We start from the raw sequence: 22,177 nt of genomic DNA, 5'->3' as shown, positions 1-22,177 counted from the left end.
TCCCTTTTCAGTGTCTTCTTTTCCACGAAGCTGTTGCCTCGCGGTCACGGAGCTCGTGCTTCTTTTTGGCAGTATTTTGCTGCTATTGATATTTTTCACTTCCACGCTTTATGTAGGGTCCCTTTATTCTTCTTCGGGTCCTTTTTCTGCGGTCTGGTAAGTCCTTCATACTCGACCACGCGCTGCATACTTTTTATTATGGCATCCACCTGCTTCTGCCGGTGCCCCCAGTGCCCCCGGACTATGTCTATCACAGACCCCCTCGAGGTTTGTGTCCTCTGTCTGGGGACATTCCACGATGTTCGCGGTTGTGATCTGTGTGTCCATATGACCCCCAAGGTTTGTCTGGCCTGTCTTGACAAAATGGAAAATTTATTTGGGTCAAAAAAATCTGATCTTTCTTCAGCCTCGGGAACCTCCATCCCACTTGGAAAGAATATCCCTGTTGGGTTTGTGGCATATTGTGGACTCTTGGTCGAAGTGGCGATGACTCCTCCCATGGGGAGGGGTCCCGTGGGGAACCACAACGACTGGCTAGACTCTAGTAAGCAGATACTGAGGAGAGAAAGCTTTATTATACTGCAGTTGATGAGTAGAATCTTGCTGAAGGAACGGACAGTGCTGTAGTCAAGCAATATCACAGTAGCTCAGACAGTCTCTGTAGATGATGGTCTCACCCAGATGTAGCAAAGGTCTGGTAGTGTTCCACAGCGCGGGATAGGCCATGAACCTGAAGGGTGGAATGAGGAGAGCTGGAGCGTAGTGATACTCGCAGAGTAGCAGTGCTGATAACTTCCTTCGGTAGTTGAATGAAAAGAGGGACCCGAGGTGCAGGATACCCTGAGCAGAATAGGCCCTCGAGGAGCAAGTACCTAGGAGCGCCGAGGGTTCCTGAAAGAAAGCAGACAGGACCCCCGAGGGGCGGGTGTCCTTAAGGTTAGGCAGATTAACCCCGGAGGGCGAGTAGAAGTGAGAGGCCCCCGAGGAGCGGGTACCCAGAGCTTCCGTAGTAGCAAGATAACCCCGGAGGGTAGTGAGGAATCCAAGCGAGCAGTTTAGAAGCGGTCAGAGTAGCAAAACCGAAGTCCTTGCTAACTCGTTCAATTGGAGTGGAGCGGAGGTTTAAATACCCGGAGGTACTGAATTCATGCGGTGGGGGCCGCCCCCCAGGTTTCCGCCATGATGTATTCAAAAACGTAGGCAGCGTGCGCGCGCCCTAGGAGGCCGCAGGAAGAAGCATGGCGGATGGGGATGCCCATGCTGGCTCAGAGACGCCAAGGGTTTTGGCAAACAGCAGCGGAGGTAGCCATTTTTCCAATGGAGGAGGAAAAGGGTAAAAGAGGGGAGGCAGAGCAGTCACAACCATCTGCGACCGACGGACGCAACAATCTCGGTCTCGACTCTGTTGGGATCAACCCCTCCATTGTTCCCAGGCTCCGATATAGGGGCCAGGGACCGACCGCAGTCTTTGTCATCCAGTTCATGGTTGGGATCCTCACCATTACCATCGGTTCTGAGCAAGGACTGTGGTGACCATCGAGAAAGGTCAAAGAAGCACAGTCATCAATCTTCATCATCTTCCATGCCAGACCATGGACAGGCATTGACGTTGGTACCTCCTACCAAGTGGTCTAGGGCAGAGGAAGCGATTCCCTCTGACCCTTCCGATACCACCAGGCGGCTTTCATTGACACCGATGGAGGGCTTGGTGCCCCTCTGTACTCCAGAAGACGTCCCGATTCTGCCACCTCCTCCTCAGCCATTTTATCCACAGCTGCCTTTGAGTAGGAGTTAGAGAAGCACGTGCGGTTGGCGGTCGGCTGGGCCTTGCAGGGCCTCAAGCCTCCAGTTCCACCGGGACCGTCACTGTCTCAAGAGCCTATCGTGTTGGTGCTTGCGCCATTATTGGAATGGCATTATATGCTGCTCGGTGTTCTACCAATGCAGCCGGCACCGATACCCCAGGCCCCTTCACAGCCTAAGGAGCATTGCGGCCACCGCCACCGGGCCCCATCCCAGTGAGCAACTCCTCAGAGGAGGAAGGGCCATCGGGTTCGGTGGCATCTCAGGGGCACATAGTACTCTGCACCCCCCAGCTTGAGTGCGACAAGCATAAGGTTTGCCCTGCTTATGACGTCTTCGAGACAGCCATGAGAACCGCTGCAGCAGGCATCGGGGCTCTGCAGATGATGTGGCTATGCGCCTCAGACTTATGTCCAGAGATTCATGACCACTTAGTTGATTTGCCATGTGTGGGGGAAAATCTGTTTGAAGACAGAATTAAGGAGGCGATGGCATAGCTGAAAGACTATCAGGAGACACTTCAGCAATTGTCAGCCAGTACCTCTTGACACCCAGCCACCCAAAAAGCCCCCACGGCAATACCCAAAAAGGCCATTTTATCGGCCATGAAAATACTACCCGCCAGCACCTAGGTCCAGGGCTCCACGGCCTACTCCCAGGGCGAGGTCCAGACAACCTCAACCACCCTGGGCAACCACAGTTCCACCACAGAACCCCACCACGGGGTTTTTGACTGGCAGCCAGGGAGCATGAACCAACCTTCTCCACAGGACACCGTTCCTCCAGTTGGGGGTTGGCTCCAGCTATTCGCAGCCTGATGGACCTCAATCACATCGGACATTTGGTTCCTGTCCTTTGTGCATCAGGGTTACAAGTTACGTTTCCAGCGACTTTCACCCCGCTAATCTCCGTGTCTGTGGTGGAGAGCATCAGGGCATTTAAAGATACTTCGGATAGAGCTCTCCGCCCTTATATGGGCTCAAGCGGTGGAAACCATTCCGCCAAGCCAGCAGGGCGAGGGATTCTACTCCATGTATTTTCTAATTCCCCAATGGTGGACCCCAGACATAGATCGCCTCCTTGGAAAACAGGAAAGTACACCGCTTCTGCTCCCTAGGCCAGTGGATCGATGGCGGATGCTTTTTCGATTCACTGGGCCTCCGGGCTGCTGTATGCTTACCCTCACCTTCCTCTCAGAAGTTGCAGCAGAATCAGGGTTCCATGATCCTGGTCGCCCCTTTCTGGCCCAGTCAGGACTGGTTTCCGACCCTTCGGGACCTGGCCTCATGCCCCCTGATCCGATTGGGTACAGCTCTGGACCTAATCGTCCAGGACCAGGGCAGGCTCCGCCACCCCAACCTACGAGCCCTGGCTTGTAGGTTATTGTGCGGGCCCTTGGCCTTTCAGAAGGGGTATCGCGTGTTCTTCTGCAGTCCAGAAAACCTTCCACCAGGAAGTCTTATACTTTAAAGTGGAAAAGGGTTTTATCTTGGTGTGAGGGACGTGGTCGGGACCCCTTCTCTTGCTTCCCTCCCGCACTCTTAGACTACTTGTTGACCCTCTCCAAATCTGGCCTATGGATCACTTCAGTGAGGGTCCACCTCAATGCCATTGGGGCATACCATCAAGGTACAGATGGTGCCCCGATTTCTTCCCATCCGCTCGTGGTACGCTTTATGAGGGGCTTATTACAACTAATGCCCCTCCAGCAGTTTCCTGGGATCTCAATGTCATCCTGTCACAACTCATGAAATCTCCATTTGAGCAATTCCGATCTTGCAACCTAAAGTACCTTTCTTGGAAGGTTATCGTCTTGGTTTCAGTTACTTCAGCTCACAGGGTCAGCAAACTGCAAGCTCTGGTGTCGTACCCACCTTATACAAAGTTTTGTTATGACAAGGTGGACCTACTAATGCACCCAAAGTTCCTTCCCAAGGTGATTTCAGAGTTTCATCTCAACCAATCTATTGTATCGCCCTCTTTTTTCCCCAAGGCCTCATGCTCAAAAGGGTGAGCGAGCTCTACACACGCTGGATTGGAAAAGGGCGCTGGCCTTTTACTTGGAACGGACAGCGCCTCACCGTATCTCCCCTCAGCTTTTTGTCTCCTTCGGCAAAAACAGATTGGAAGTCACAGTCTCTAAGCAGACCTTATCCCACTGGCTAGCAGATTGTATTGCTTTTTGTTATGCACAGGCGGGCTTACCGATTGACGGACACGTCAAAGCTCACTCCATACAGACCATGTCAGTCTCGGCTCACTTGTGGGCAGTTTACATTCATGAGATTTGCAGAGTGGCAACCTGGAGTTCCCTCCACACATTTGCCTCACATTGCCTGGACAAGGATGGCCAGCTAGACAGTTGTTTTGGGCACTCCGTTCTCCATTGTCTCTTCCAGCCATGAAAGTCCCAACTCTCCCTCCATGGGCTCTGTACTTGGGTGCAGGCCTGCTCCTCTGATTACCTGTTCTCTGCTGCACATGGTGAGAACGGCCTGAAGCTACTTAATTACCCAATGTGAGGACTACCATCCTGCTTGTCCTTGGAGAAAGCAGAGTTGCTTATCTGTAACAGGTGTTCTCCAAGGACAGCAGGATGTTAGAACTCACGAAACCCGCCCGCTGCCCCGCAGAGTTGGGTTTCTCTTGGTTTGTTTTATTTTTTCACGATCTCTGTTATAAGACTGAAGAGGGACCTCGCATGGACGCATGGTTAGCGGCATGCTGGGCATGCTCAGTGTGCCAGTCAAAGTTTCTAGAAACTTTAACAAAAGTTTTTTGTGCCAGGCTCCATCGGATGATGTCACCCATGTGTGAGGACTGACATCCCGCTGTCCTTGGAGGACACCTTTACAGGTAAGTAAATCTGCTTAATCGAAAATTCGGCAGCTTGCCTAATATCTGGATGTTCTTCACGGGATCATATCTCGCTGGAGGTGTTCAGCCTTCATTGGCTGCCATTTTTCTGGCATATTAGGTTGTGCATGGACTCGCCCCACAATGTTTGATGTCTAGTATGGGTCAGTATTGTCCACCATGGAATTTATGGTATTCTGCATACCTGTTATTTGGAATGAGCTGCTGGAGTTATTATAAAAAAAAAAAAAAAAAAAGATGATTTATTGAGATTTAGGAAACAATTGAAAACATCTTTTTTCTTTGGCTTTTGATCCTTGTTAGTCTGTTCTTGGGTGGAGGGCTTAAGTATTCATTGTGGGAGCACTAGGAGTATATCTTGGGCTTTAGGTTAGGCTGACTCTGTATAAGCAAGTCTTTTATTTTTGTTGGTGTATTTTGTTTTTATGATTATGCTGATTATGTATGTTTGTCTCTTGCTGAGGTTTGTGGATCAGAGGGTTATACATTTTATAATCCTTAAGAGAAACATGGGGGTAACCTGCACGGAGTGGCAGTTACTACCTTGGGAGGCTTGCTGGGCAGACTAGATGGACCATTTTGGTCTTTTTCTACCATCATTACTATGTTACTATGTAAATGTTAAACTGCATTATTTTCTCATATCTTCATTTTCTAATACATTTTTGGAGGTGTAGTTATTAAAAACTTGTACTACATTTCTACATGTTTTAAATATTACATTCTTAATGGGAAAAAAAAGGCAGTTCCTGATAGGTAATCTTCAAGCAGAGATGCCTTAGTGTGCTATTTCATTCAATTCCTGAGGTCTGGTATCCCATAAAATGACCTTCTTCCTTTATTAAGCTTTGTTTTGTAAAAGTTAAAGCAAGGATAAAAGAGAAATTAATAATGCAAGAAAGCTTCTAACCTTGTTGTATTGTTAGGACTGTGCAATATTGTATTTAGTTTTGGAAAATTATTGAAATATCCCCTACATTTAGTAGTTACAGCTATCATAAAAATGAAATAGAACTCAGTTGAAAGCAGACATGGTTATCATTTAAGCCAGTCAAATTTTTCTTGAGTTTTCTGTTAATTAGTAACATACTGGAGGCAATTCAAGTGGAACAATATAGGAAGACCTCCGACAATGCACAATGGACCGGATTTTAAAAGGGTTACGCGTGCCGGGCCTAAAGCCCCGGGACGTGTGTAAGTCCCGGGGCTTGCAAAAAGGGGCGGGGGGATGGGTGTGGCAGGACGGGGTCAGGCTCCCGGCACAGTGGCTATATTTGCTGCTTTGCCAAGGCAGTTAGCCGGTGCGCGCAACTTACTTCAGCCCCAGGGCTGAAGTAAGTTTTGTGATAAAAAAAAAAGAAATCATCAAAGGTAGGGGGGAAAGGGCAGGGAAGGGAAGGTGGGGTGGGGGGTAGGGAAGTTCCCTCCGAGGCTGCTCCGATTTCGGAGTGGCCTGGGAGGGAAAGGGGGAAGGCAACGTGAATCGGAGCGGGCTCGGCGCACACAAGGTGCACAATTGTGCACCCCGTTGTGCGTACCGACCCCGGATTTAACATGCGTGCCCTGTGCACGCATGTTCTAAAATCGGGCGTACATATGTGCGTGCCGGGTAGCGCGCGCACACGTACACCCGCGCGCAAGCTTTTAAAATCTACCCCAATTGGTTCCTTAAAACCATGTCTTAAGCCAAAGCTCAGGATATAAAGAAGGAGCAGTACTGCACTCCACAAATCGTAAGCAAAATCCACTAAGGAGTGCAAGAAGACTCAAGGTCCAATAATTTCATATTCAACTTTATTTATAATTGTAAATGTTTCAAGGAGCCACTCCTGATTTAAAATCATGCACAAATAAATGACTGCTTCAGGGTCCCCCGACACGGACCCCGTGTTTCGCCCGAAGGCTGCGTCGGGAGGGACAGTCTATAATTTCAACAAAAGCTAAAAAGAACAAAACATCAGTATTAGAGATAATGGACCAATTTAAGGGTACAGAGTATATATAGTACCGCCGAGACACGTACCTTAAAGACAGCTGAGGAGTTCACACAGCTCAAAATGGCAAGGAGGGCGGGCGGCTAGGCTAAACTCAGCGTTTTTAAAAGGATTTGTTTTGGCGCGTTTTTTACCACCAATCAGAGGAACGGATCAGCTAACCAATCAGGGCTGGACAACCTGCGCGCTACAAAATGAATAATGTCATTCAACGCTAACTAATATAGGGGAACATACAAATGAGAAGATTTCTTTGGGAATGCATACAAAGGAAAAATGTGTACAGAGGAAAATTTGTATACAGAGGAAAAAATATATATATGCAGAGGGAAAAATATATATATACAGAGGAAAAAATATTTGTTACTACACCAATTAATATTGAGAGAGCATGTAAATAAAAATAAAAATAAAAAATAAAAAATGTTGCCAATCAGAAGATTATTTATAAAAAGTGATTATGAGGAAAATCTGCCACTACATCTCATGCAGAGGAAAATTATACAGAAAAATTATTACGGAAAAATTATAAGAATTGCTTATAAGAAATATTTATAAGAAATATTGCCACTCAATCTCATTATTTAATCCTGCCGGATGTAGGCTGTTAAGAATAAAAATCCATTTCTGCTCTCTGCGAATAAGCATGTCAGAAAAGTTTCCTCCCCGACTAGGAGGATAAAGCAGATCAATGACCAAAAACTTTAAGTCATCTTCAGAGTGCCCTGCTGTTTGCCAATGAGAGACAAGGGGAGCAGTGTCACGGGCAGTGCGAATATTAGACCGGTGCTCGATAATACGAGTACGTATTTGTCTGGTGGTTTTGCCCACATATAGTTTTGGGCAGGGGCACAAGATCACGTAGATTACTCCTCGTGAATGACAGCTGGAAGAAAATTTCAAAACAAATTTTCTATGTGTAATCGGATGTTCAAAATTATCGGTGGAGAGGACTAAAGGACATACTGAGCATTGTCCGCAGGATTGATGGCCAGAAAAAATATCTGGAGTGATATTGAGATTAGGTTGGAAATGCGAGTGTACAAGCATGTTCCTCAAATTTTTACCACGGCAAAAAGAAAAACGTAATGGATAATTAAAGACCTCATGCAGAGATAATAATGCCCAATGACGCTTTAAAATGGAGGTAATAGTGTACACATGAGTAGAAAACGGCAAAATACAGTTGATACATGAGTCCTCTGTACGGGTTTGTGGAAGGAAAAGAAAATCTCGGTTTACATATAGTGCTCTTTTAAAAGCTTTACGAAGTACCCGGTGAGGGTACCCCCTTTCCTTGAACCGGAGGATCATCTGCTTAGCTTGTATTGTAAAGTCATCCTTAGATGAACAGAGGCGTCGAAGCCGTAATAGCTGTCCGGCGGGGATATTCATTTTTAAAGGAGTGGGATGGTGACTTTCAAATTGTAACAAAGTGTTACGGTCTGTGCTCTTGCGGTAAATGGACGTACTGAATATCCCTTCATTTAGCTGTACCTGCACATCTAAGAATGGAATGGTGACAGGATCAATGCAATGGTTAAATTTTAAATGAGGATTGCTCTGGTTAAGCCAGTCCAAAAAATAATAAAACTGCATGTCTGTCCCTGTCCAAATCAAAAAAATGTCGTCTATATAACGGTACCATGCACTAATGAATTGAAAAAATGGAGAAATGTATACTACTTCTTCCTCAAACTTGCTGACATACAGGCATGCCAAACTGGGGGCCATGGTGGCCCCCATGGCAGTGCCTTTAACTTGTTGGTATAAGGTTTGCTGGAAATGGAAATAATTTCTAGTTAAAGCCAATCGTGTGATGGAAACTAAAAACTGAGTAGATATACGATTTGGAGGAATACGGGAATTCAAAATATTTTCAACCAATGTCAACGCCTCATCCTGGGGGATATTGGAATAGAGAGATACTATATCCAAACTGACTAAAAAGCATGTCTCTGCAGGTGGAGGGAGGTTTTCAATAATAGTGATAAAATGGCTTGAGTCACGGACATAGGATCGACTTAAGGGAACATTAGGTTTCAAAAAAAGATCTACAAATTGCGACAAAGGTTCCAAGATAGATCCTATGCCCGCGACTATAGGACGTCCCGGAGGATGCACAAGGGATTTATGGATTTTAGGGAGGATGTAGAATGTGGGAATAATTGGATGTTCTGTTTGTAAAAAATTAGCTTCACGAGAAGTAAGCTGATGTGAATCTAAAGCATCCTGAACAACATGTGCAGGGGGTTCAGGCATGTACGCACATCTGAACCAAAATGACAGCAGCCACACCAGTATGCAAAAACCCTTGTTTTATGGAAATTATTTGGCCACAGCATATCATCAAATCATCTTAACAAGAAAATTCTGCTTTTCTGTTACTTTTTTGGATTCTTTTGACATAGTGCTATTAAGTCAAAAAGAAAAAAGGAGTAAGGAAAAATAATTAAAAACAAAAAAAGTCGCCATTGGTCAGGTTAAGAAAATGGGCGCTCAATTAACAAGCATCCATTTTCCTAACCCGTGGCTGTGCACAGGTTAGGAAAACGAGCACTCATAAAATTGAGCATCCGTTTTCCTAACCCGCACAGACAGCCACCTCTCCTGGTTGCCTGCTGCCAAGGAGGCGCTAGGGGATGCACAATTTCTCCTAGCGCCTCCTTTTTACCACAGCAGCCCATTTAAATATTACATTGAGTGCCTCAGAGAGGTGCATCGGCGAGAGTTAAGAGAGTAGGTGCCCAAACATGAGTGCCTGTATATCACGCCCCAATATTGCATTGACCTGACATTGTTTTGAGAAGAGGAAGTCCTTGGTCTGTTCCTACCGATAGCACACTGTTTGCCTGTTGGGAGATGGGTAAAGTCGAAATAAGTTTTGTAAGTTGAATAATCGTAAATTTGGAAACGTAACTTGAAACATCTTACATCGAGGACTTCTGTACCTTTTATCATAATGCTATCAACCAGTATTTTAATATCCCTATCACTTATGTAGTGATCAGTGTTCAAATAAAATCACTGGGATTTTTTTAAAATACTGAATATCCATTTTTTTTAATTAAGCTGCTCATGTGAATAAAATGAGAAGCTCTGGAGTGAGTGCCAAGGTGGTAGCCTGGATAGCAAACTGGTTGAAGGCCAGAAGACAAAGTGTGATGGTAAAAGGAACTTACTCGGAAGAGAGAGCATTTGTGAGTAGAGTACCGCAAGGCTCAGTGTTGGGACCGGTCCTGTTCAATATCTTTGTGAGCGACATCGTGGAAGGGATAGAAGGAAAGGTTTGTCTTTTTTACGGATGATACTAAGATCTGCAACAGAGTGGACACACCGGAAGGAGTGGAGAGAATGAGATGAATTTAAGGAAGCTGGAAGACTTGTCAAAGATATGGCAGCTGAGATTCAATGCCAAGAAGTGCAGAGTCATGCATATGGGGTGTGGAAATCCGAGGGAAATGTATTCGATGGGGGTGAAGGGCTGATGTGCATGGAGCAGGAGAGAGACCTTGGGGTGATAGTGTCTAACGATCTGAAGTCGGCAAAACAATGTGACAAGGCGATAGCTAAAGCCAGAAGAATGCTGGGCTGCATAGAGAGAGATATATCGAGTAAGAAAAGGGAAGTGATTATCCCCTTGTAGAGGTCCTTGGTGAGACCTCACCTGGAGTACTATGCTCAGTTCTCTCCGAAGGGACAGAGAAAGGATGGATGCGGTCCAGAGAAGGGCGACCAAAAAGGTGGATGGTCTTCAGCGAATGACTTATGAGGAGAGATTGAAGAACCTAAACATGTATACCCTGGAGGAAAGGAGGAGCAGGGGTGATATGATACAGACTTTCAGATACTTGAAAGGTTTTAATGATCCAAAGTCAACGACAAACCTTTACCATCAGAAAAAAATCAGCAGAACCAGGGGTCACGATTTAAAACTCCAGGGAGGAAGACTCAGAACCAATGTCAGGAAGTATTTCTTCACGGAGAGGGTGGTAGACGCCTGGAACGCCCTTCCGGAGGAAGTGGTGAACACCAAAACTGTGAAGGATTTCAAAGGGGCATGGGATAAACATTGTGGATCCATAAAATCTAGAGGATGTGAATGAGGAGAAGAGGCATGGGGATGGCTTGCAAGACTGAATGCTACTACGTGGTGATTAATAACCTTATTCAATAAACACACAGACTGTTAATGCAACTCCAACATTGCTCTATGCTTCAACGGCAAGAGGAAATGTGGAAAAAAGGATTTGCATTCACAAATAAGCGGGAGAGTAGCTTGCTTGTTGCAGCGGTTATTACCCCAAACCAAATAAGCCTGATACTTCACTTGGAATACATATCCAGCGCAGCTCACGGCTTCAACAGCAGGGGGAATAAAGAAAAGATGATTTATATTCAAACAACCAACAAGGACTGAATTGCACAGACTGGGTAAACAAAAAAGAGTGGGAGTAGCTTGCTTATTGCGGCGGTTACTACCCCAAATCAATTAAGCCTGATACTTCACTTGGAATACATATCCAGCGCAGTTCACTGCTTCAACGGCAGGGGGAAGAAGAAAAGAGGATTTATATTCAGACAACAACCAACAAGGACTGAATTGCACAGGCTGGGTAAACAAAAAAGAGTGGGAGTAGCTTGCTTATTGCGGTGGTTACTACCCCTAACCAATTAAGGTCTGGATTTATAAAAATGCGATAAGTATCGCATGCGATAGCAAAAGGCACGTGGTTTATGCTAATAGATAGTTTATCGCAATTGGCGCTAATTAACTATGCGAAGAGCTAAATTAGCGCAAATTGCGATAACATTTTCAGACTTTGCGATAAGTGCCAGACCTGTTGCATTTCCTCCATACAACCACTGGGGGACCATAGAGAGAGAGAGAGAGACTAGCCATAATGTCCTCTCCCTAGATAGGTATTTGTATCCCTTTGGGAGGCCCACCTAATAACTCAAGGTGAGGTTTAGGTATTAGTGTAGGGGGTTAGGGACCACTTTGACATTCAAAGTGAGACGACGTACAAAGAGAACAGTGGTCTCTTGTGAAGATTTGATGACCTTTGGAGTGAGGAAACTCACTCCAAGATGATATTTGTGCAAGGTTCTCTCCACCTAGCTTGATGGACACTCTACCTGGGTAACATCGAGCTAGGTGGAGAGAACATTGCACAAATCTCATTTTTGGGTGAGTTTTTTCTCTCCGTAGCTCATCAAATCTTCACAAGAGACCACTGTTCTGTTCGTACGTCTCACGTTGAATGTCAAAGTGGACCCTAACCCCCTACACTAATACCTAAACCTCACCTGGGTCTCCCATAGGGATACAAATACCAATCTAGCGTGAGGACATTATGGCTAGTCTCTCTCTCTCTCTCACTCCCAAACCTACTAAAACAGCCTTTCAGGAGACATTGCGAAATGCGCTAACAACTTACTGCCCTGTAACGCAAGCTATCGCACGGCTTAACGCTACTGAAAAAGGAGTAGTTAAAATTGGCGTTAAGTCTGTGCGATAGCACTTCGCAGACTGGAAAACCCAGCCCGCCCCTAACTCCTCCTCTTTTTCAGATTTGCATCGCACCATACAATATGGTGCTATCGCATGCTTTAAAAGCGTTTTTGCATGCGTTAACAGGGCTTTTCGCATGCGATATGCCCTTAACACATGTGAAAATGCCTTAGTGCATTTTGATAAATGACCCCCTAAGTTAGATACTTTACTTTGATGCAGCTCCAGCACTGCTCTCTGCATCAATGGCAGAGGGGAAGGAAATTGAAACCAAAATGTTACCAATAAGGGCCAAGAGTAACAGATACGTGTGAGAAAAATAAGTGTGAAAGCTTGCTGGGCAGACTGGATGGGCCATTTGGTCTTCTTCTGCCGTCATTTCTATATTTCTATAAATAGTGTAGGGTATTTATTCTTAATTTTCTATTTGATTTCTTAGGGCCCTAAGCACTGAAGAACAGTAGAAAATCTTAATGAACATAGGTTCAGCCATTAACTTGCATGCAAGATTAAAGCTGATCATCATTTGGAGGGTTTATTTCTAACAAATACATAAGTCTCCAAAAATAAGAGGATAGAAGTTCATGAATTTCAGAAAGTTAACATTTTTCCTTTAAAAAAAAAATTGGGACTTGGGCCTGTCAAAAACCTAAAAATACTTCCAAATTGGGACAGTTACTTTTAAACTGGCACGTGAGTGCACATGTACACGCATTCATCAGCCCTCACCCAGGGACACAGCTATTTTATAACAAACATGCTTATATGCATGCATGTTATAAAATAGACTGAACATGCACACATGTGTGCTGAATTTTAAATGGGTGGATGAATGTGCATGCAAATCCCACTTCTCCTGCGTAAATGGAGGAATTTTGAAAGGGATGCAAACTGCTATTGCCACTTTTCCCAGTTCACCCATTTAAGGAATAGGTCTTCCAAACCACCTTGGTCCTTCCCTCCTGTTAACCCCGATCCTCGCTGATCTACGTAGGTTTTTTTTTTGTTCTATCACTTGCACGACATCCATAGCAGAAGTAAAGTTACGTGGCAGGGGGGACTCCAGCATATATTTACACGCAAATTTCAGGTTAAAATTCCAGAACTCCGATGTCCCGACCATGCCCATGCCCCACCCCTTTTTCAGAAGTTCTGAGATATGTGCGCAGCAGCATTTTCACACATATCCGGGCCATCCCCCCCCCAATTGATGCACATTTTGGGCTTTTAAAATAACCTTTAAGATAATTGGGACAATTTTGAATTCCTCCCCAAAAATTAAAGTTTAACAGAACTTCTCTCAGAATGAGATTTGTGATTATAGATATACCCGCTTGAGATGAAAAATTAGGCACCATGTTAAAAAGTTTTGCTTTAAAAATAGCACTCTGGAAGTCCCATACAGATGGCCTCCATTCCTTCCTTCCTATTTTTTTATTTTTTTTCTAGCTAAAGGAGGATTAATTTGTAAGTACTTGGCTGATACAAATCTAGCAATCTTTTTTTTTAGGAGGGGGGAGGGGGCTGTGGAGAGAAACCTTTTAAAGAGAAGGTGCTGTCATTATGATTTCTTTTTTTAGCTAGTGTCCCAAAGGGCAATAATTTACCTGCTTCTGTGTTACCAACATGTTCTCACTAATTATGCCTTCAGAAATTAATTGGAAAAGACTTACTGTTGACGTGTTAATAAACTACTTGCTGACATTGTCGTTCTTTTCCCAGCGTGCTTGGGAATAGGCTTTATAAATATGCCATGTCATTGTGTTCCAGGCCTCTTGTGGCTATTAGCGCAAGCCAGAAAATCAGGCTGGCAGTGAAGGAAAGGCTTGCCTACCTGCAGGAAACAAGTGTTTTTTAAAAAAGTAAAGGCTGATTTTTTTATATTTGGGGGGGGGGGGGAGGATTTCTAAAGCTCTTGTTTCTGTAGTCACAGGGATAGCTACAACCTACTGAAATTTAATTATGACATAAATCCTAGGAAAGCTACATCAGAGCAAAAATGTGGGGCCAGGCAGCATAGTTGAACATGTTTAAGAAAACAGATGTTTTTCCAATTCAGTTATAAAGAAATACAGCATTGAAAAAAAATTTGAAATGTGAGAGCAGCTGAATTATGAATTTTAGGACAATTGAGAAAAAATCTTTACAATGTCCCATTATTAGGTGCCAATTTCTTCCTTTTCTGAGACTAGCATTTGATTTTTCAATTTAATTTTTGTTAATAATGTAAATCTGATTTCCAAACCATTTGGGACTAGATGGAAATATATGCCCAAATTTTCAATGGGCCGCGTGCGTAAAATACAGGGTTTACGTGCGTGGCCGGGCTTTGTGCTCACTGCGAGCATTTTAAAACAGGCCCTGCCGTGCACGTAAACCCCGCCACGCACACGTGCTGGGCCTCTCCAGGGGGGTGGGGTGTGGGTGGGGAGAGGGCGGGCCCTGGCAGCGCCATTGTTCACTGTCCCGGGGAAGCGGTGCCGGCAGCCGGCTGGCGCGTGAAACTTGCTTCTGCTCCGGAGGAGCAGTAAGTAGAAAAATAAAAGATTTTGGGGTAGCTAGGTAGGTGTTAGGGGTCAGGGTGGAGAGGGGAAGGGGAAGGAAGGTGAGGGAAGTTAATCCCAGTCCTCTCCTTAATTGGAATGGACTGGGAGGGAATTGGGGGAGGCCCGATTGTGTCGCCGGGCGTATTTAGGTAAAATTCGCCCCCCTGCGTGAACCACCCACACATGCACTTGTGGATTTTAAATTCTGGTGCGCATGTGCGCGCAGCCATCAAATTTTATAACATTCGAGCGCTGGCGCGTTAATGTTATAAAAACGGTGTGTCCATGTGCATATGCGCGCGCCTTTTAAAACCAACCCCATAGAGAATAGCTTTGAATTCTCCTTAATGGAAAACAACTAGATATATGCCCTAATTCGTTGTCCACTTCTGTCTCACCCTTTCTTACTCTTCTGGTTAAGGAAAAATTACATCTGAAAAATTAAATTAGCATGTTGCATGTAAATAGACAATATCGACCTAAAATAAAAATAGACTTTAGATGAAACCCAAACTTAATACTATATTCAATTCTCACTTTAATTCAGAATTTTGTAATATTTTTTGGTCTGCAGATAAGTGCAACACTTACAGCTTTTAATAGATCAACTTTTTATAGTCACAAGCTGAATCTGCTGCTACCAGATAAAGTCAGATTTACTAGGGTTCATCTCCAGTTCTATATCTATGAGAAAAAAAATCCTAGAAAATCAGGCCCAAAGTGTTTAGTATGTAGCAGCACCATGTAAGGACATATTTTGCTTTTCTCTAGCAAGAGAACAAAGTTAGCTATTAAAATGTCCATGTATTTAAAAAAATGATAATGAAAGCATGATTTACATTTTTGTGTTATTACCCTAGAAGAGAGGAGGGAGAGAGAAAATGATAGATATTGGGGCAGATTTTCAAAGGGATACACGCGTACCCCCCCCCCCAAAAAAAAAAAAAAACCTGCGCCAAGCTCCCACTGCGCGCGCGCGCAAGCCCCGGGATGCGCGTAAGTCCCGGGGCTTTCCTGGGGGGGGGGGGGGGGGGGGGGGGGGTGTCGCGGCGGATGCCACTTCTGATCTGGTGTGCACCGCAGCTAGAGGAGTGTCATCCTCCATGGCAGCCAGAAGACAACTCTGGCTCCGAAACTGGTCGGCCAACGCATCCTCCAAAACGAGACTCACAAGGATGCCTTTCGAGGGAGCACTCCTGTTTGGAAGCGAACTAGAGAAACTAGCTAACAAATGGGGCGAGTCCCCACTGCCGCGGCTACCGGAGGAAAGGAATAAGAGAAACCAGCGTTCCTTCCCCTGAACTTCCAGGGGCAGAGGATCACAGTGCTTCAACCCATATAGAAGCACATATCAAGCGGCCCGCCCAGCAGGCCGAAGCCAGTCCTTTCGGAACAAGCACAACAAAAGGGGGAGCCAGCTTGGGCCCAAGCCCCAGTCGCACCCCACAATGAAAATCTGCCGACCCGTCCAAAGGAAGAAGCCATAGGGGATACTGGACATTATTCCATCTATTTTATCGTCCCCAAGAAAGAAGGAATGTTCAGGCCCATCCTGGAACCCCAAGGCAATCAACCATCACCTGAAGATTCCTCGCTTCCGCATGGAAACCCTACGCTCAGTAATAAGGGCAATACAACCGGGAGAGTTCCTTACATACCTGGATCTGTCGGAAGCCTACCTACACATTCCGATCCATCAAGAGCATCAGCGTTTTCTACGCTTCTCGATCCTGGACCGTCACTACCAGTTGTGGGCACTACCATTCGGGTTAGCCACTGCACCCCAGACGTTCACCAAGATCATAGTGGTGGTGGCAGCAACACTGAGGAAGGAAGGAATCCGCGTACACCCTTATCTAGACGATTGGCTGATCAAGGCGAAATCCCCAGAGGGAAAGCAACCAACAGAGTCAAAACTCTACTGGAGAGCCTCGAGTGGGTGGCCAACACAAACAAGAGCTGTCTGCAGCCCTCCCGATCTCTAGAATACTTGAAAGTCCAGTTGGACACCAAACAAGACAAGGTCATCCTGACACCAACAAGGAGATCAAAACTGATGACCCAGTTATGAGCCCTGTTGAGTGAACTTTGCCCCACAGCATGGGTCTACCTACAAGCCCTCGGCCTCATGGCATCCACTCTGGAAGTAGTGCCATGGGCAAGAGCTCACATGAGACCCCTACAACGCTCACTACTATCACGATGGAATCCATTGTCCCAGAACTACACCGTACGTCTTCAGCTGCCGGACAGAGTTCGGACCCAACTATGATGATGACTACAGGAAGGCCATCTGAGCCAGGGAACGAAACTATCCTCACCAACCTGGATCCTGCTCACCACGGATGCCAGCCTACGAGGATGGGTAGCACACTGCCAGGAGCTAACCGCTCAAGGGCAATGGAACAAAGAAGGGTCGGGATGAAACATCAATCGCCTAGAAGCCCAGGCAGTCAGACTAGCCTGCCTACGGTTTGGTCACAGACTCCAAGACAAAGCTGTCAGAGTAATGTTGGACAACGCCACAACAGTGGCCTACATCAACCGTCAGGGAGGAACCAGAAGCCAACAGGTGTCTCTGGAAATAGACCCCCTTATGTCATGGGCAGAAGCGAATCTTCAAGAGATCTCTGCCATCCACATCGCGGGGAAAGACAACGTCGCTGGGGATTACCTCAGCAGAGAAAGTCTAGACCCAGGAGAATGGAGACTGTCGACCACAGCATTCCAATTGATAGTAAACCGTTGGGGAACACCAACCATGGACCTCCTGGCAAACTGGTCCAACGCCCAAGTGCCCAGTTTCTTCAGCCGCAAGCAGGAACCCCAGTCCCAGGGAATCGATACCCTGGTACAGACCTGGCCACAGGAGACTCTTATACGCCTTCCCGCCATGGCCCCTATTGGGCACAATTATCCACAAGATAGAACACCACAGGGGACCAGTACTTCTAGTGGCCCCGGACTGGCCAAGAAGACCGTGGTACGCAGACATGCGAAGACTGCTGACAGGGAGTCCCCTCCCGCTACCTCTACACAGAGACCTGCTCCAACAGGGACCTATCCTCCACGAGGATCCAGCTCAATTCTCTCTTATGGTCTGGCCATTGAGAGGACTTGCCTGAGGAAGAGAAGATACTCAGGGGCAGTAATTGACACCCTACTCTGAGCACACAGGTTCTCCACATCCCTAACATACATAAGGATTTGGAGAGTATTCGAAGCCTGATGCGAGACTGCGACATCATACCACGCTCAGTCAAAATTCCTGCGATTCTGGAATTCCTGCAGAACGGCCTACAGAAGGGATTTTCTCTCAACTCCATCAAGGTTCAGGTGGCCACATTGTCATGCTACGGAACCAAGAGTGAGAGCGGCAGCATAGCCTCTCACCCGGATGTCTCCCGCTTTCTAAAAGGAGTCAAGCAGATCCGACCACCCCTAAAGTGCCCGGTGCGTCTTTGGAACCTCAACCTGGTCCTAGATTTTCTAGCAGGAACCTCCTTCAGACCTCTCCGCGGCCTGTCTCTCCGACTATTAACATTGAAGACAGCCTTCCTGCTGGCAGTCTGTTCGACCCGTCATATATCCGAGCTACAAGCACTGTCCTGCCGGGAGCCGTTCCTCAGACTCACCCCAGGAACCAGCCAGTTACGCACAGTTCCGTCGTACCTCCCCAGAGTGGTGTCTCACTTCCATCTCAACCAAACCATCTTGCTACCATCACCAGATGAGCATTAGAATTCGGAAGAGGCTCGAAGTCTACGCCATCTCAACGTCGGCAGACTCCTAGTCCGATACCTGGAAAGGTCGGAATCCGTACGAAAGACGGATCATCTATTCTTCCTTCACAGTGGGAAGAAGCAAGGGGAAGCGGCCTCGTGAGCAACCATAGCCTGCTGGATCGTAGAAGCAGGCAAGCCACCACCTTTACAAGTCAAGGTCCATTCCACTAGAGCCCAGGCAGTGTCCTGGGCGGAAACCAAGATGCTGTCACCCGCTGAGGTCTGTCAGGCGGTGACATGGTCCTCCATCCACACCTTCTCCGGGTTTTACCGCCTGGATGTTCAGGCTCAAGAGGACACAGCATTTGCAAGAGCAGTACTAAGTGGGTCACGAGCAGTCTCCCACCCGGTTCGGGAGTAGCTTTTTCACATCCCATTGGTCCCGAGTCCATGCTAGGAAATGGAGAAATTACTTACCTGATAATTTTGTTTTCCTTAGTGTAGACAGATGGACTCAACATCCCACCCACAGCTGCCATTGTTCATGGAATCCTCGAGTGACATCACCAACAGCGAATGATTCACGGGTAAGCCATGCCTTTCTCGAATTAGAACACCCATCCTGCCGGGTGTCGATGCTTCTCGGTTGAGGGCACTGGCAGTCTCCAGCTATAACCAATTCAACCAGTTCAAATTAATTGAGTTAATCAAGTTATAAAGTTAATCAAGTTATCCAAGTTATAAAGTTAATCAAGTTATTCAAATTATTCAGTCATACATATATCCACAATTGCTTTTCGAGGAGAATACTGAAGAGCTGCACTTCCTGCAGGGGTATATGTACTAGGGCTGACGTCAGATTGAAATCTGATCCGTCTCCAACTGCTATTAGTATACTATACCCATTGGTCCTGAGTCCATCTGTCTACACTAAGGAAAATGAAATTATCAGGTAAGTAATTTCTCCATTTATGGACTTTTCTTCTAGGAACTTGTCTAATCCTTTTGTAAACCCAGCTATACTAGCAGCCTTTACCACATCTTTCTGCAACAAATTCCAGAGTTTAATTATACATTTAGTAAAAAAAAGAATTTCTCCTATTTCTCTTAAATGTTTCACCTAGTAACTTCATTGTACTTCTTCAAAGAGTAAACAACCGATTCGCGTTTACCCATTCCACTCCACTCATTATTTTATGGACCTCTATCACAATCTCCTCTCAGCCATCTCGTCTCAAAACTGAAGAGTCCTAACCTCTTTAGCCTTTCCTTATAGGGGAATCATTCCATCCCCCTTTATCATTTTGGTCGCCCTTCTCTGTATATTTTCTAATTCTAGTATGTCTGTCTTGAGATGCGAAGACCAGAACTGTACACAATACTCAAGATGTGGTTGCACCATGGAGTGATAGAGGTTTTATGATATTCTCTGTTGTATTCTCCAATCATTTCCTAATAACTCCTAGCATTATATTTGCTTTCTTGGCCCCTGTCGCACAATGACGCCTAGATCCTTTTCTTTGTTGGTGACTCCTAATGTGGAACCTTGCATTTTGAAGCTATTATTTGAATTGCTCTTCCATAAATGCATCACTTTGCACTTGTTCACATTAATTGTCATTTGCCATTTGGATGCCTAGTCTCCCAGTCTTGCAAGGTCCTCTTGCAATTTCTCACAATCCTCTTGTGATTTAACAACTTTGAATAATTTTGTATTATCAGAAAATTTGATCTCCTCACTCATCATTCCCACCTCTAGGTCATTTATGAATATGTTAAAAAGCAGTGGTCACCAGTTTTCAATCCACAACAGAACATTGCCATTCTATCTTATGACTTTTTAATTTCCTTAAGAGTCTCTCATGACTACTCCACCTCCTTTTCTGTCATCTCTATCCTTCTTCAGTAGGTTATGGCCTGGTATGGATGTATCATGGAACCATGTCTCTATAATAGCAACAGTATCCAAGTCCGCCTCCACCATTACTTGATAGGTTTTAATGATCCAAAGACAACGACAAACCTTTTCCAGCAGAAAAAAACCAGCAGAACCAGGGGTCACGAGTTGAAGCTCCAGGGAGGAAGACTCAGAACCAATGTCAGGAAGTATTTCTTCACGGAGAGGGTGGTGGATACCTGGAATGCCCTTCCAGAGGAAGTGGTGAAGACCAGAACTGTGAAGGACTTCAAAGGGGTGTGGGATAAACACTGTGGATCCATAAAGTCTAGAGGACGTGAATGAAGAGTGGGTGGCTCGCGGGAATGATGGCTACTGCCTGGAGATAATACCCTTATTCAATAAACATACACACGGTTAATGCGACTCCAACATTGCTCTAAGTTTCAACGGCAAGAGGAAATGTGGAAAAAAAGGATTTGCATTCACAAAAAAGCGGGGAGTATCTTGCTTGTTACAGCGGTTACTACCCCAAACCAAATAAGCCTGATACTTCACTTTCAACAGCATAGCTCTCTGCTTCAACGGCAGGGGAGAAAGACAGATACTTCACGCATATCCAGCATAGCTCTCTGCTTCAATGGCAGGGGAGAAAGTCTGATACTTCACTTTCAATGCATATCCAGCATAACTCTCTGCTTCAACGGCAGGGGGAATGAAGAAAAGTGGATCTATATACAGACAACAACCAACAAGGACTGAATTACATAGTCTGGGTAAACAAATAAGCATGGGTGTAGTTTACTTATTGCGGTGGTTACTACCCCTAACTAATTAAGCTAGATATTTCACTTAGATGCAGTTCCAACACTGCTCTCTACATTATTGGTGGGGTGGAAGGGAAATAGAACCAAAAGGTTATTAAGAGCCAAGAGTAACAGATGAGTATGAGAAAAAAAAAAAAGGCGTGACGCTTGCTGGGCAGACTGGATGGGCCGTTTGGTCTTCTTCTGCTGTCATTTCTATGTTTCTATATTAGGGGCTGCAGAATTTCACTTTTATTGCCCAGACTTTGATCTTCATGTAACTTCTCTCCATCTTGACGGTTATATCGTACCATACTGTCTAATGATCATTGGTGCTCACACGGACATTAGATATACTATCTCTATTTGTATTAGGTTCAGTATCACTCCACCCCTCATGAATTCCATCACTATTTATTTGAGTAAAGTCCCTTGAATGGCATCCACAATCTCCCTACTTCTCACAGATACTCCAATCCACATCCAGCAAATTAAATTAAAATCTCCAACAAACACCACCTCTCCCTTCCTTCAGTTTTTGGATATCATTGGCCTGGCTCATTTTCTGGAACACAAACATAATTCACCATCCATCTCAACTATCTACCTGGTTGACACCTGGAACACAAACCTGAAATCAACTGTAGATGCTATCATCCCAGTGAAAGCCTGTCACATAAAAAAATCCCAAACCTACTCTCTGGTTTACACAGAACCGAAAAAATGCAAACAAATTGGATGGAAGCTAGAATGCCCAGTATAGTAAAGCAAGTCTCTGTTAGACCACAGCACGTGCAGAAACCACAGACACAGGACCTACTTAGCCTTTCAGCATCTCATAAATGATCATAAATGAGCTAGTAAATTGTTTGCAAGAAAACTGTATGTGGAATAACCTAGCCACAGCATAATCCAAAATCTCTATAAATCCTACTAATCATACATGGTAAAACATTCAGTAACTCACTAACATAATTGCACTAGCTACACAATAGAACATTTCGGGGTAGCCCA

The 22,177-nt window shown here is 45.4% G+C and overlaps 1 protein-coding gene across 3 annotated transcripts in view; it reads left to right on the top strand.

Annotated features, from left to right (window-relative positions):
• The window catches only part of WDR7 (WD repeat domain 7), a 1,145,388-nt gene that overhangs the window by 956,126 nt on the left and 167,085 nt on the right, over positions 1 to 22,177 (top strand). The gene's annotated exons all lie outside the window — the stretch shown is intronic.

Source organism: Rhinatrema bivittatum, chromosome 1, assembly GCF_901001135.1.
Source record: "Rhinatrema bivittatum chromosome 1, aRhiBiv1.1, whole genome shotgun sequence".
In the NCBI taxonomy this organism is placed as follows: domain Eukaryota; kingdom Metazoa; phylum Chordata; class Amphibia; order Gymnophiona; family Rhinatrematidae; genus Rhinatrema; species Rhinatrema bivittatum.
This window is presented reverse-complemented; position numbering and strand designations above follow the sequence as displayed.